At 38.0% G+C, this 17,370-nt stretch overlaps 1 protein-coding gene across 1 annotated transcript in view; it reads right to left on the bottom strand.

The window, feature by feature from the left end:
• The window catches only part of fam172a (family with sequence similarity 172 member A), a 143,474-nt gene that overhangs the window by 54,086 nt on the left and 72,018 nt on the right, over positions 1-17,370 (bottom strand). The gene's annotated exons all lie outside the window — the stretch shown is intronic.

Below are 17,370 nucleotides of genomic sequence, written 5' to 3'. Positions count from 1 at the left end.
TATGGCAAACCACTATGTCAGTCAATATTTGCCAAATTAATAAAAAATAAATAAAAAAAGTACTGTCAGTACAGCATGCACTGTCAGCCTTCTTCTTAGACTGGGATGGCAATAGCCCAGAGGACAGCTTTGTAACCGAAGAATACTGATTCAACCTGGTGTACAGCATAATTTTATAAAGTGAAATATAAAAGAGCAGAGTTCCACTATAGTGTGTCCTTGTCACGTTCTGTGCAAATGTCCTTTCCTGTGCACATTCAAATGCCTTGGTCCCCATTCTTAATACCCTTTCCCTTCAGATGTCACAAAGAATGTGGCGTTCACGAGCCCGTCTTCCTATTCCCCTCTGAATGTCAACGCTAAGGAAAATGTCACACAAAGGACTTGTTACCACACTACAATAGACTTCCCACACCGCTGGTCCGACCCCAAGGAGTACTACAGCCAGGCCTAAGGAACAAGCTGTTTCACTCTACTTGGCTTTAAGATAAAAAAAGGAGAACATGACTAACAACAATAGGTTAACAATCACTTACTGTATATGTTTAGGGAATCTGGGAAAATAAATATTAGATTAAAGATGGTGCAGTGATGCAGAATAGCATGACTAAATGTTAAACAACTATTTTAAAGCTTTACCACAAAAAATAAATAAATAAAACTGCAGCATCTCACACAGTTGGACCTCTGTTGGGTTTTATGGCTTGGCACCTAAAAATAAAACTAGTACTTCAGAAGAAGCTTTATTCACAGTTTGAGTATAATAAAACAACATTCAGCTGTAACACAAGTTCAGTACCTTTGTTAAAACTAATAATGAATTGTTTAAGTTGAGGTTATACTACAAATATGTTTCTAGCTTTAGCTGGAGCTATCCAAAAGACAGACCCTGGTCAGCTAATTGAAAACATTCCTTGATGCTAAGATCAAAAAAACTGAGAATGAATGGAGAAAAAATAGATCTAATAAGGCACTAAGGTCTTGAGCATCAATCAGTAGATAAGGGTTCCACAATAACATATTCACCATTAAAAAATAAAAATTTCTGCACATTACTGACAAAAATCAGACAATGCTCATATACACACTTCTGACTCTACTTCCTTCAGTACTATGAATGGTATGAAGGGTACTCTGATATGCCACCCTTCCTAATATTCTTTCAAATACATGACTACGTCTAGACTCTACAGCCAAACTTAAGGTAAGAGACTTGATAAGTTGAGTAGTGATTACCTGATTCCTGGATTTCTGTGATGAAAGGACTTCATGGGACAAACAGTGTGCACATTAACCAGAAGTTCTTAAAAAGATTCAGCCTTTTAATATTTAAACTGTCTAATTTTAAATTAGTCATTAGTCATTAGTTAACAAAAGCAGCTATTTTCAAATTTTCTGATTCTGCTTAGATGTGAGAGTGGTACCCAGTAGATATTGAAGGACCATGTGAATGAAAAAGTTAAACAAAGTCAAATTCACACACATAAAAGAAACAAAAAAGGGAAACTGGTAAGAGAGAACTCAAGCTTGGTCATGGTGAGTGAAGAAGAGATGTTTGATACTTACTGACAACATTGGAAAGATCAGTTACAGTATAGGCAACACCAGCCACTCAAGCAACACAAATACAGTCAGGTGTTCTTATAAAAAGAAAAAGAGAGAATGCTCTTGACACTGTAGCCCTAAACTGCTGTAATAAAGATCCCCACTGGGTCACATGTTTTACAAGCCAAAATGACAACTGTGATTAGCTGCAAGTTAAATGCAGAATCCAGCTTGAAACATACCTTGTAAAAAGTTAGACCCATTAAGCCACAAACTCCTGTAGATATAAATCTCAATGGTCTTATCATATAACTCATTGTGCTAGCATGAATGTCAGTGTTATCCATGCACTGTGTAGACAGAGGATAAATGTGCTAATTCTGTCTGTAACTGTAGACAGCAGCTTTAACAAGAAAAAAAGCCAGCTGTTGTGGTCAGTCCTGCGCTGGACAGGAATAAAGGAGGGGAAACATGTGGAAATACTTGTTGAACTTAAACCAACACACAGATGTTAAGACATTTGCTGCCTCTCTCTTGACCTTTCCTTTAATGCTAGAACAGCTGGAAGTACAGAGTAAAACTTGAGTAAGCGAAGGGGTGCCTAACGTGTGGAGCGAGAAATTGAAATTAAAAGAGGGATAAAAAGACAGAAAGTAAAAGAGAAGTTCAAAATATATAAAATAATAATAAAGAAAAACAATATGGAGGTAAAACAAACAACAGGCAGATGTGTACAGCAAACAGTACTTAGAAATACTTCATTAATATCCATGAGGCAAATACTTAATTCCCTTGGCCCACTTTTAAAGACCATAAAATCAACAATGGAGCAGCATCTGTACAGCAAATGGTCACTTAGTTTGTTTCCAAAACATCAGTAGAAGATCAGGCCTTTATAAAACCAAAGCACACATTCCTGTTTTTTTTTAAATCTTGCCACAGTTCTCAAGTTAAAGTGTTCCATTGATACTACTATATCCATCTTGCTGAGAGCATTTGGATAGAACGTGTATCACCAATCAATCATCTATCTTTAACACCATAGCCTGGCTAAACTAAACTATAAGAACAAATGATATGAGGAGGTATATATTTAAAAAAAATGATGTGTTCATGGCATTTTTGAGCTTGCTCTTTGCTGCAGATAGGATTTATTTTGACCTCAGCACATCTGAGTTTGCATTATACTGAAACATGACGCAAAATCAGTGATGCAAAGTAGTGACTAAAACTTGAAATAACCCCCATCTCATATACATTTCACTTCAGATCAACTATGAAAATCTTTCTTACTATATTCCCCTTACTTATAAATAAATATATAAATAAATGTACCTACCTACCTACCTACTTACTTTCCAAAAAACAAACGTTTTCTGATTACATTGCAAAAATACTAATAGAGACTCACAAACATCATAAATGTCTGACCCCTTGGCAACTAAGTCAAAACAAAATAGCTAACCTCAACACATATGGATTTATACAAAGAAATGCAATAAACATAAACTTTTCTCTAACCCTTGTGTCTTGTACCTGACTGGCACTAAGCAGCACTTAATGGTACAGGCTGCTTCCAGCAGAAAGCTGGATAATTGCTCGACTTTTTTTACTTTTCATCACTGAATGTGATATGGAATGACTGTGCATGAAGGAGGGAAAGGGGCATATTAATCATGTTTATTTATCTAGATGAGAAGTTGAAATAAGCATTGAGACATCATTTAACAGCATGCTAAGCTAATCTCTGGTTGAGATAAATACTTCATTTCACTCCTCTCCCTGTGATGCTCCCCTGCTCACGACTGCTCCACTGACGCTTCATCTAAACACCGGCAATAATAAAGACAATTATTTAGGCCTTTGATAATTATGTGTCAAAGGCAGCAAAAGCCAGTAGATAATTGGGCAAAAACTGAATAGTAATCCACAATGGAGTTCCCTGCAGGGAGACAGGCAGACTCATCCCTAGAAAGAATGCAGCGCAAGAGAAAAGAGAAAAACAGGCAAAGACAGAAAAAGGAGAGCTCTTTAAGGGGCCTTGCTCACTGTCAGACAGTCACTGTGAAAAGCCACAATTATACATAGAGAGCAAGTGCAAATAGAGAGCAGCAAACAAGAAAGCGAAAACTAAGGAAAAAGGAGAGAGAAAGACAGAATAAATGAGTGAGAATGAGAAACATGACAAAATATAGAGTGAGAACGATGGAAGACTGAGCAGAAGCCAGTGAGAAGGAGGATAGTGTGTGTGTGCGTGTGTAAGAAGCACCCCGTGACGATGGCAGTCAGGGACAAGGCTCATAATGTGGCTGCGCTACGCACTGCCAACAGCCACAGATAATCTAGGACTACCCACTGAGCACTGAAGCGCTGCTTAAATATTTGATTGATTAACTGTCCTGCTGCTGCCAGAGAGTAAGAGGAGAGCATCGGAGAAGCCAAGGCGAACACGGAAAAAAACAAACAAACAAACATGCATGTGGGTGCACACCGGAAGGTTTGGAAACACATGGCACACTAACATGTACACCCCCATAAATCCCTCGAAACATGGGAAATGGGGCACAAACACAAACTTGTACACAGTGAAAGCATGTGTGGGCTCTGCAGAGACGGTGGCGAGGGCTAGGCAAGACAAAACATCATGATGGCCAACTGATACACTTACAGTAAATTGAATTTACCACGTTCATCTTAATTTGATGTGTCTGCGTGTTGTCTCTCTTACTCCTCTCTGATAATTTGTTGCCAGTAATTGATCTGAGATGTTGTGCAATGTGTCCTGCTACTTTACCTACCTCATCTGTGACTCACAGCTACAAAAAAACACACTCCTATCTGTTCATCCCTGGCTGTGAAAACACAGGCAGCTGGCCCCCCACGCTCCAACACCCTCCACAGGAAGAGACAACACCAGAGCTTCCTGTGGCTTTGAAGCAGCGGCCCCAGGTCCCCTGTTGGTCCCTAGCTTCCTTTGTCTTAACCGCAGGAAGGAAGCCCTCTCTAGCACGAGGCCACGGGTCTCTGAGGAGTGAGAGGGAGTGTGTTTATGTATATGGCATGTAGCATTGAGGGAGCGTGCAGAGAGATTTTGCTCACTGAGGTCATGTGCATTTATTCACAGATTTTTATTTTTTTTTACTACTTGACTTTCCAGTGTCTGAACTTTGGTTGTGATGAGCAAGTAGAGGTGGCAGGAGAGAGCAAGAGAAAACTGCAATAACTTCCTCTTCATTTTCCTCTTTTCTCTAATGGCCGTTCGCCAAGCGCATGATGAAGAGAAGATGAGGGGGCGAATTGTTAAATTGTGTGAGTGACAGCACTGGACACTGGGTAAGAGAAAGTGGTGTATATGCACACATGTGTTAAAGAGAATTTTACGAGTGTATAACCATGCAAAATACACATATTTGTCCAAACACAGGCACAGAGACACACACTGAAATCAGTGGGGGCGGTGAGGAAAAGGAAGGCCAATAAATATTTACTGACACAGCAGAGGTGGAGAATGGTTGTCCACTGATGGAAACAAAAGGCAGAGGATGAGGTGCGGCGTGCCAGGAAACCTGCCGGCTGCGGGCGCTTCGCCCTGCTTGTGCCCCCACAGAAAACAAGAGACAAGCAGGGAGAGACGGCAGGAAGGAGGGACGGAGAAGAAGGAAGGGGCAGATAGTGTTGTAGGTGAAAGAATGAACATAAATAATAATATCTCAAACAAACTGCTTTTCCATTAAAAAAATAGATTTGGTTCTTTAAAACAGTTCTAAAAATGGTCTGTGCATATGGTTTAAAAAAAAAACAAAAAAAACAAGCTATTGTTTGTTGCTTTCAGATTATCTATTAATAGTTGTTTACAAAATCAGTCATACACATACATCTTTATCTTAAACATACTCTTAAACATACATACAAAAACAAGCCGCTAAAATCCTAATTTCAAGCTGAACCCGCATGACTGAAAACTACATTTGAATTATTAGGAACTTATAAGCCAAGTAGCTATCAAAATATAAAACATTTCATATAAATATGACATTAATATATATATATATAAGACATTTATTGTTAGCGTGAACCCACAACAGTCAGTTTAACCTGTTACGACAAGAATTAGTAGTCACAGCTTAGGTTGTTCAAACTGTACCATATATATATATATATATATATATATATATATATATACATTTTTTTCTTAATTTATTTTATTTTTTTAAATCTTGGTGAAATAAGGCTGACACAGTTAAAAAAAAGCAAAGTTTATTAAACACTGATCATTCAGAATGATAATTTACTCTTGCAAAGCAATAACTGAGAATCTGAAAATAGTAAAGACTAATTAGAAACTGTTCCTTAAAAAAGACTAATTAAAATCCAAGTTAATTATAAAATACATTTGAATTTAAAGTTTATGTTCAAATTAACAGCGTTGGTCAACGGAGACAAGTGGAAAAAGTTTCTGTTGTGCATTGGACATTCTAGGCCTCCTTGTCTTTACGACTGTTCGCCTTTTCTCCCTTCCTCTGAAAGTGTGCTTTTTTGTCTTTCTCCCTGTCTCCTAACCCTCCGGCTATGCTGTAAAATAGAAACCTAACCTCAATATTTTCCCTCACGGTGCCGGGACTTACTGGCCCATTAAATTCCCCTTCCCCTGTGTCAGCTTGCACATTTCCACCATGAAATTTTCATATAATTAAACTTTCTTAATGATTTATAAGCTGTAATAATAGCCATAAGTATTTCAGAGCAGGTTAAAGGGACAGCCTTTAAGTGTACACTGGGGGATGACCCTGTTTTAACATAGTTTCGGTTGGGCGATTCTCAGCTGGATATGAGGATGGATAGGCCAAGGGAGATTGGGATTGATGGAGGGAGGGAGCGAGCGAAAGGTCCTAACAAGGGGGTGGGTGCTGGAGGAGGCTGAGACCTCTGTGTTGTAACTCAGGGTGAGACTGACATCAAGGAAAACCAAGAGCTTCCTGAACCTTGGCAGGGAGGAGACAGCTTACCAGAGACAGACAGAGCCTCAGACTGGACATAAGTTCTGCACACACACACACTCACACACACAGAGAGAGAGAGAGAAAACATAGAAATACAACATTTGAAGCTCAGATCTAAAGCAGCAAGTATCTGTGTCTAAAGTACAGATACAACCAGTTCACATGCATGTTCAGGGGCGCACACACACAAAGACACACAGATGTTTGCTCTCTGTTGCCTCTATGATGGTGAGGCTGAAATGATTGCCACTTAGGAAATCAGTGTGTTTTCACACCACTTTCAGCTCTGCCAAAGCTAATGTGTTAAATATCCATCGGGTACGGCTGTCCATTTCGAACTCACACAGACGCACGCAGCCTCAGGGGCCGGCAAACACTGATTCCTTGTACTAACTGAGCCCAAAGTTGGCATGCAAGCCAACATTTCTAAATTGGGGAGTGGTGAGAAAATTTCGCCACACTATAATGTGGAACTTTCCCCTCAATTCTTCTAAATTTGTTTTGAGGAGGTTGTAACAAAGCTATTTTTTTACAATTGTGTCACTTTTTTTTTGTTGTTGTTATCAACAAGGAAAAAAAAAACTTGTTTTTTTTTTCTCAATACTCACACTTTTTTTTCTTTCTCAAAAATAAGTTCCATACAAATTCCTGTTTATGTTATATAAAACCAACACATAAAGTCCAGCTACGTGTTTTCAAAGGGTAAGGTCTGCTTTTCATAAAATCTTCAAAACATGTCGGTGGTTTGTTTTTCACTTCAGGTGTGAGAGCGGGACAAGGAAAAAAAAAAAGGAAATGAAACAAAAACAACAAATTTGGGAGAGCCTGCTTTCCTGGACATTACTGGGAACTAGGTCGGTACGTATAAATGTGAGTGTGTTTGTGCCCGTTTTGAGCTGCAGGAGTTGATTTCTTGGGGAAAATGTTTTACTTAAACTTAAAGGCCAACAACTAAAATGCATGAGTAAACAAACGATATGAAAAGTCAGAGGAAAACCAAAAGGAAGAAGAAGTAAAAACAAACAAAAAAGAGCACTGGTTAAAGTAACAAAGACAGTTGCTCTTTTCAGTTATCATATTCTACTAAATCACATTTGTCCATCTCCTGAGCAGTGGAAAAGTGGGACAAGAAAAAGTAAAATAATAATAATAATAAAACATTCCACTTAAAGTAAAAAAGAGGGACTTAAAAACTATGAAAGGTGAACAACATGAATGATAACTTAAAAAATCTGAAATTAACTTTTTATTGCCTCCAGCAATGATTTAAAATGTCTTTTTAACAAGTGGAAAGATGAGTCAGAAAAAGGAATACAGGGAGAAGGGATTGAGGCCAAATTATAAATTGGACCTACTGGGAGAAGCTTTGAGTTCATTTGTCCCATCATGTAAAAACTTTACACGTCTCAGGGCATTTTTTTTTTCTTATACTAAAATTATAGTGCTCAAACTAATTAAGACATCAGACTAAAAGATAAAAAAAGAGACTGACACACAATATAAAAAAATACGGAAGCAATCCAATGAGCCAATTACAAAAAGGAGCGTAAAGTAAAAAAGTTGATAAATGGCATCAGAATTTCAACTACATTTGATAGATCCACAAAAAACAACAATAATGATAATAATAATATTAACATATTAAAAACTAAAATAATAGTATAGAATTAACTAAAAAGGACAAATGTAAAGCCCCAACCACATTAAAATATATTTATGAATAAATATTAACAACATAACAAGGATACATATTGCAAAATATAAATAAACAATTATATGAAAAGATCAAAATAAATTGAAAAATATTTATATATTTGTTTTATAATAAACTTGATCAGCAACTTTATTTCTAGCAGATAATGAATTTGCTACAATCAGTCCTTTAATGAACCAAAAGTAAAATTTCTGCCAGGTACAATTAAACAAACAAAAAAAAAGAAAAACATAAGACAAAGTTTTTTTTAAGTAATTTGTTGATTAAAAACAAAACTTGAGAATGAGGTGTGCGCACTCAGACACACACATCCTTAGCGTGCACACACACACGCGCGCACACAATTCAGTACAAAGTATATTATTAATCATATAAAAAAAGCAATTAAATCAAAGTGGTATAGAGCCTGAAGCTATGAGAACTGTCAATTCTGCTGGAAATGCCAGAGAAGATTACAGTTAGGTTTGTGGATTCTATGAACCCTTTCTTGATTAGGGAATCAATTATTTCTTATTACTGAAGATGCTATTTCGAAAAAGACATTGTCAGTCAATCATGTAAAAAGTCCTCGAAAAGCGTGAATAAACCATTAAAGAAAGAGGTGGAAGCGGTGTGTGTTTGTTCGTATGTGTGTGTGTGTGGTGAGATATTTCACTGACCCTATTCCCTACCCAAACTCCTACTTGTGGTAAATTACCTTTTAACTACTGCACCTCTGTCAGGTCTTTGTCAGCGTATGATAATTAGGGCCTTCCATGCAGTGCATTTGAAAAGAAAATATATTTATTAGTTTATCTCAGAGAGAGGCATTTACACAGAGCTGAAGGTAAGTTTGAATGTGGTGATTATCTTGTCATTTTCAAACTGATTTTTTCTAAGACCGTGCATCTGTGCGGCGGTGGGGCTTTGTGTGTATGAGTGTGTGCCAGTCAGTGGGGATGAACTCTGTCACATAAGATGCCAGGTAATGTGCTGTTGTGTGTGCATATAGGAGCAAATGGACAGAAATGTGCATTTATACTTATGTAAAGATGAATATATATATATATATATTTATATGTTTGAGTGTGTGTGTATGTGTACTTTAGCTGCATTCAGGACTGATAGGCACGCACAGCACATTTCTCCCATCCTCTTTGTTCTGTGTTGGGTTTGACACCTCTAAACAATAACAGCGCTTCACTTCGCCCAGCCCCAACCCACCACCAGTCACACACTGTATGGACGGGAGCTGCCAATTAGCACTATCAAACACCCTTTATCATCTGTCTGCTTACCATAGAAAACATAGCAAAATCAATAATTCAAAGTTTCTCAAAAATACGCACATTCATTAGAAGACTGAAAGGAACGAGAACACAGGGACACAAGGAAAGACCGCATAATAACTAATTGCAAAGTATCGCTTGTGTGCATAATAAAAAAACGGGCACAACCAGAAGAAAAGAAACAAAGATCTCCATCCTTTTTGTCTCTTCTCTAACTCAGGAGTCTAGAGCTGTTCTTTCTTTTGGGGTTAGCTTCTTTTTGACCTGACCCAAACGCAATCAAAGTGCCTTGTCTAAACCGCAAAGCTTTTGGATGAGCAAATTCGCCGCTCTCATGCAAAAACATTTTACACATATTCGCTATTTTTGAAGCTAAGATGGCCTATAGGCAGCCAGGCGATATAGTGTGACCCAGGGGACAGAGGCCGACATGGAGACAGAGACACGGAGAGGAGGAAGGGCTGTCATGAAGAAAGGGTCTCTGAACGCTGGAGGTGAGCCGATTTAACTGGGAGATGACTGTCGCTCTTCTCGCTTGTCGAGGCCCTCTTCATTAACCCAAACCCTGCAGTTCACCTAACAGAAACAAAGGGTGATGGCGAGGACAGAGCAATGGACTCGTCCTGGCACTCACCAGAGACCCTGCTGCCTCCTCTCTTTCCTGTCAGTCTGTCTGACTGCAGAACTGCCTCACCCTTTACAGACAAACAAGGGACTGCTTTTTTACAAAATGCGAGCACAGACATGGGCACAGTACTCATGACAAAATGCATACAGGGAAAAAAAAAAAATACAGCAATGAAGCCTGCTAAAGGAAAAAGGGGGGTAACAAAGGACAGGCAGTGCCCCCTAGTGTTTTCATCAAAGAGAACTGGGACCAAATCAACTTACCCATGCCACACAACAACAACAACAACAACAACAACCAAAAAGATAAAAGAAAATACTTAAAAAGGTGAGAAGCAAAGAGTCTTAATAGATAAAAGAAAAGTGGAAACAGAGTAGTGGATCAGTAATGTGGTCAGTACACATCACATCTATTAGAGAGGATAGAGAGGGCAGGGAGACACAAGGGATGAAGAAAATGTGATGGACGTTAAACAAGTATGGAAGGGGAGGGAGATTTATTTGTTGGGTTAGTTAGATGGTGATGGAAAGTAAAAGTTGTCTACCACCTAACGCTCGAAGCCATGAGGGCAAGGATATGAAAGGGGGAGAAAAGGCAAGCAGGCCGTGCATGAAGACCAATGCTTTATATTTCTACCAAGAAATAAGGCCATACTTCCACAGTCAAGTCCAAGCTGACCAATATGTCAAAAGAGTTTCTCAAACACTCCCATTCCATCTTCCTTTTTTAGTGTCTTTGGGTCTTTCATAACCCCATCATCCTTTACAGCATACAAGGCTTTAAAATGGCACATAAAGCACCTCATATCTCTTTTTACCATCATCTTTTCAGGCTTAAATACTAAATATGCTTTAGAGCAGGTACATAACCAAAGTATACCTCTTAAAATTTGCCATAAGGTATTCAAACATAACTTTCAATAAGTATTGAAGGCAATAAAATAAAAGAGGGAATGGATCAACTAAAACTAGATGGTGTATCTGAAGCTTCAAGGTCAGAAAAACATGACCTGTTTTTCTTTGGCGATCACTCACATTCTGTTTCGTTTTTATCCATCTGCTGTGCAAAAGCCACACAATCTGCAGGAAATACATTGAGAAAAAGAAAAAAAAACTCTGCGTAAACAAACAAAATAAGAATTTATGTGAACCTGGCACAGAGAGATGGCAACAAGAGAAAAATCAACACATAATGCAAACTGTGAACCTGTTTAAAACCAGTAAAAGACAGAGTAGGATGGAGGCGGGCAGGGATGCAGTTGCAGAATTTTTGGGGAAAAAAAGGGGGGATGACAGAAGACAAGAGATACCGAAGCAGTGAAAGAAAAGAGGGTTTAAACTTCAACCCTGGAGTCACTAAGTTCACTGACATTTGCACCAGGAACGACCTAGGCTGTGCCTCACAGCATTTCAGAAACACTTTTTTTTTTCTTTTAAGTTGTAAGACTTTTTCCTTCCTTTTCCAAAGTAAGACCATTCAAAGACTTGAAAGCAAAATAAAATAATAATAATAATAATAAACTGGATTTAACTTGTTAAGTTCAAATAATGTGTGGTCATTTGCAACCTCATACCCAAGGTTCACCTCTTATAATTCTAAGCTTTCTAATGGTAGAATTAACAAGGGGGGAGGAAGAAATGACATGTGACAAGTGATTTATTTGAGCTGTCAACACATCATCTTCACCACATTCAAATCTCATGTCAAGCACTTGTATTCCCTCTCTGCTGAAGGTGACCTAGGTCGTAACCAACTGACACAGCAGGTGAATGCATGGAAACACCACAGTGACAACAGTGAATGTGGGACAATGATAGGCAGAGAAGAAGAAACAAAACAAAACAAAACAGAAACAAACTATTTGGATGGAAAAACATCACTGAATTAAAGATTATGACTTAAATATTTTTTATAATACTGAGCAATTGGGTTTGATCAGTTTAGCACTTTTTCTAAGAATAAACTGCTCTTCAAACCCGCTTTTAACACTGTATGCAAGATAAGTTAGAGAGGTGACCCACCCCCTGGAAAATGTTTGGTTTTGTGCCAACATGCTTAGTTAACAAAAAAATAAAATAAAATAAATAAATAAATAAAAGAATTATTTGAGATTATTCTAAAGTGAAGGACCAAATGTTTTTGTGTAGAATGTTGCAGCAAATGTGATGTCAAGTTAAGGTTAAGAGAAGGAAAATGGGGGAGGGAGTGGAAGCAAGCGAATTAGAAGGAATGAGGAAAGGGCAAACAAGAGGGGAAGCAGGATATATACTTGGGCTTGAGATCAAGAGAAACGTAAAGAAAGAGTGCAGACAGTCTGAGCATCACCTAAGAACAGAGAATGATGGGGCATTTTCAAAAAAGGGGTACGGGGACAAAAGAATAGGTAAGTGAAGAGTTTGGTTGCTTATAAAGGATGATGATAAAGACGACGGATGAAAAAAATGACTGAAAAAAGACGGCAGCAGTAACCAAAATAGTATGAGAGAGCAAAGAAACCCCCCAAAAAACAGAGGTCTGAAAAAGACAAGAAAAGAGAGATCGAGACCTTGCCACTGAGGCAACAAGCCGGGAGGAACGAGAAAGGCAGACAAAGCCGCATGCTGCTTTCACAAAGCAGAACAAAGAGAAGAGGTGCATCATGGGAGTCTGAGCCTTTTGCCATCGCTGACGCCATGCTGGACAAACACACAGTGGCGCATATACACAAATTAAAATACAAACAGATTAGTCTTAATGTAATACTTGCATACATAGATAAAAAGAAGCATTTCAAATTCAAATTGTTTATGATATGCAATAAATCCTTTCAGAAGAACACCTGTACCTGTTGAACAATCAAAGTAAAAACTTTAAACTAAGAAAATACTAAAAGCTCATCTATTATCCAAATCATACATTACCCAACAGTAAAACATATGGTATAAAATCTGAGTCTACAAATTATAAACTTAAGTATAATAAAAGGGGATTTTTAATTGTTTTTTAAAAAAAACAAAACAAAAAAAAAAAAGAAAAAAACAGACACATGACAAAATATACACCTAAAACATGTGAAAACCAAACAACTAATCAGGCAAAATCATCCCTGATCAGCTGAGTGGCTGAAAAGAAAGACTAGTCAAGTATTTAAAATGTACATGTACTGACAAAAAGTCATGATATAGATAAGAAATGATGCACTACAGAGCTTTTTTCTGCTCCACATTGATTAAAACAAACCAAAGTTGAAACACAGAGCAGAGGGATGTCTACATTAGGCAGTAACTCAGGAATTTTAAAACTGCATTACCTATATGCATGGGGCGTATGATTTTTATGTATGCATCTTATTAGAAATCCATAACTGTGTACATACAGTATAAATGTTTAATTGCATTAAAAAAAACAATGTATATAATTTTATTGCATTTACTTGAGCTGCTTGAATGGAAGCACAGGTAGAAGGAACAATGAGGCAGCAGACAGTTTTTGTTCTTTTCTATTTCGAACTTTGGAGCAAAAACAATGCAAATTTTTTATCAGATTGGCTGAAAAGTTTTTCATCTATTTGCTGTGACTCCTAGTTGCCCCTGTTTCTTTTCCCTTTTCCTCTCTCGCTCCATGTCAGTTGCTCTCTCTTCCTCCGGCAGGTCTGATATGCCAGAGCTGCAGCTGAACTCTGAGTAGCACTGTCTCCGGGAAAAAAACAAAGTGATCAATGTGAGAAGGCACAGGGCGCTCACGGACAGGCCAATCAATGGTGGAAAGAACCTTGCCCAGGGCCTTATGCAAATGGAAGCACGTCCTGTAACCTCAGGAGTGAACATGCGCACTAGATCAATGGGACGAGGGTAGAACCTTACAGCAAGATCAGCCTCAGCCAGTAAATATGTAATGATGAATCCCTCAAGATTTAACTGAACTCAAATGAACTTCATCTACCTCGGTGTCTTATATCACAAAAAGGCGAATGAGACCTTGTTTTGAAGAGGTGGGGTAGATGGTGGGTGGAGCGGGACAAGAGAGATTAGACAGTCTTTGCAGAGCGATGCACTGAGGACAGACAGATTTTGTGCTTTCGTTTCACAAGGAGGGGGAGACAGGAAAACAAAAAGGTGACAGAAGACTTGTGAATAGTCACCTCAACAATACTTATCTGAGATGTAATGATTTTCAATTACATCGCCATGGTAACAACTTTGTGTTTTGAAAAAAGGAGAAAGGTGTTGGTAGCTGTGATGCCCCAATGAAAGCTTTCTTGGTCATTTAGTACTGTGGATGGTGAGATCAAGGACAAGACAAGACTCACTATTCTGAATGAAGCTTTGATATTCCTGGAATGTTACACTGATATCAGGCATAGGCTACACAAAACCAATTGGAAGTACCTTCTTTATTACATACAACTGACAGTAAGCTGAATGTCTAACGAAAAATGACAGACGGCAACCAAATTAGATAGAACTGTACTCTCAAGTTAATACCACAAATGTGACAAAGAAAGGGAATTAAAAGAAGAAAAAGACATAAGGGGAAATGGAGTAATACATTACATACAAAAAGATGAATTCAAATAATGGAAACTGCAGTGGACATGTAAAGAGAAGTCTAATGTGTCCGCCACACTCCTCCAGCACTAGAAGAGGTTTTATGAAACTAAGACACATATATCCACAAGACTTTAAAAAAGTCAAATTGCTTTAGGTTGTTGTCTATACTGCAAAAACCATCACTACTAAGACACAATCACAAGGAAGTTGTGCCTGCAGTATTCCTTAAACAAAGTTTATTTAAAAAAAAGGTGCAAAAATGCTGAACACAACACTTTGCCCAAATTTATTTTAATTCCGAAAGTTAGATAGTTGTTAGGAAAGTGTTATGAATGCAAACAAAACAAATGCCATCCTGAAGAGCTACATTTTCAATACACATGCTTTTAGACAAAGAGACAAAATGAACCTAAAAATGATTGGTGAAATTACTACAGTTCATTGATAAGAAAAGGGAAGCTAAATAATAAGCTCATCAGTTAACTACTGTTACACAGTGACAGATGCATATATATATATATATATATATATATATATATATATATATATATATATATATATATATATATATATATATATATATATATATATACACACACAAAGACATTATAAAGCAATCTGTTAAAAAAGGGGTTAGGCATATGTATAACAAGGTGCGGGATCTAAAAAACTATAAAAAGATCAATGGGTGGAATTAATGTTCTGTGATCTTGATTGTCTTGGAACTGAGCTTAATTAAATGAAATAAAATTATCATTCAATTCAATCAAACTGTACTAAACAAGTTAACAAGAAGCTCACACAAATAATTTTTCCCTTGATAATGAAGGAATAGCACGAGGGAGACAAGACGTGAGTAAACTATTTTCAATCCCCCCCCCCTTCAGTCCTAACACCACAAATGCAATCTAGAAACCAAAGATGCTCCTGAAACACAGAGAGAAACACCAACAAAGGTGAGAATAATGGCGACATATTGAAGGGAATACTTCACAAAGCCTATTGTGCGAGTATCCTTTTCAGGCAGCAAACCCGTTGTAATTTGGTCTGCATCATCTGCCTCTAGTCACAATGCAGCACTACAGCTTTGAAATGGATGGCAAATGAAGGCCATTTGTACATAATCACAGCAGATAGAAGAATTCAGGAGCCCTACAATGTGTTGTTGAGGTGGAAAGAAAGACCTTGGTCTATCTATGGCAGCCAGTGCAGCTAAGGTTTGGGCGTGAGGGAGGGGAGGGGGGGATCTTTTTTCTAGAAACAAGCAAATCAATTCAAATCAAATCAGCTTGCTAGCCATGACATTTAAACAGTTCAATTTACATCCTTATGTTAAGAGGAGAGCTGCCCTCTAAGATCCTATTCATTCACAAAGAAATTAGACGGCTATATTTCAGCCGCTTAATAGAGCAAATATGCTGTAGCTGTACTGGGGAAGAAACCATGTCTTCTCCTGGTGTACAAAGGGCCAGACATTGTGTGTCATTATGAGCAGAGCACAAAAACAGAGAGAGATAATACACATAGAACGGACAGGAGTAGAAACAGCACTGTGCACGGTACGCATGCAGGGCTGCATACATGCACAGATGAGTGCGAACTAAAACACATCCACAAATGCAAACACATACTTAAAGCTGATAGTGTATGTCCTGAGGGCTGCTGTCTTGCTGTGCAGGCTGGCAGACACTTTTGTCGTGGTGGTTCTTTTGTTTCACATCAAACAAAACGCCACAGCTTTGCATACGGCTCCACTAATTTCTGCTTGTGTGACCCAGCCATTTATCATTGCCTCTCACCCTCTCACCCTCTCCTCCTCTGCTCCCCTAACGTGGCTCTGATAGCTGCTCTCCACCAAGCTGTTCTGCTCAGGACGATAGTGGCTTCTCCAGGCAAGGGCTGACACAAATGTGTGCATTTGCATTGTATACGGGTTCGCGCACACACACACAAAATTAGTCAAGACCCGTACAATATGTGTGCAGCCACTTGCAGACATATACACAAACATAAGCAGGAAACTGCAGTACAACTGCACCGCTTGCAAGCCCGCCAGCTATGGAGAACCTTGAGATAAAAACAAACCAGAAGCAAAAAGACAAGCTAGCACTTAGAGTTTTAAAGGCGGGTGAGACAAGCATACAGCATTAGATGAGGGGGTTTTCAGAGGCTCTGTATACAAGACTATAGCACTGATTTTGTCAACAAATATATTTTTGCTTGGATAATGATGACCTCAGGTGAAGGATGCACTAGTTCTTAAATATTTATAAAAAGGCTAAATGTAGAAGTTTCTTACACAATTTAAAGAAATGTAAAAACTTGAACTTAACAACACTAAAGCACAAATACTACTGTAGTAAATTTGCTAATATAATTAAAAAAATAAGAGGTCTGTACATGAATCAGCGGATTTGATGTGGTTTGAGATCTTGTGAAAAAGCCAGAAAATAAACTATATGAAAAGGTTTTACTATTTTAATGCTAGTTTGGGGATAGTTGGAACCAGCCTGCCCAGAGGATCACCTTAAATGAAAGGGGAAGTCAGAGGGGAAAAGAAAAGTAGAGAAAACAAAACAAAAAAGAAGAGAAGTGTTGATTTTGATTTTTTTTTTTTTTTTAAAGAATATAAATGAGGCTCTGACATTTTTAGTTTTACAATAAAATTGACACCAGCAATAATAAA

Source organism: Kryptolebias marmoratus, linkage group LG1 (genome assembly GCF_001649575.2).
Source record: "Kryptolebias marmoratus isolate JLee-2015 linkage group LG1, ASM164957v2, whole genome shotgun sequence".
Lineage (NCBI taxonomy): Eukaryota > Metazoa > Chordata > Actinopteri > Cyprinodontiformes > Rivulidae > Kryptolebias > Kryptolebias marmoratus.
Note: the sequence above shows the minus strand (reverse complement) of the source record. Positions and strands in the feature narration are given on the sequence as shown.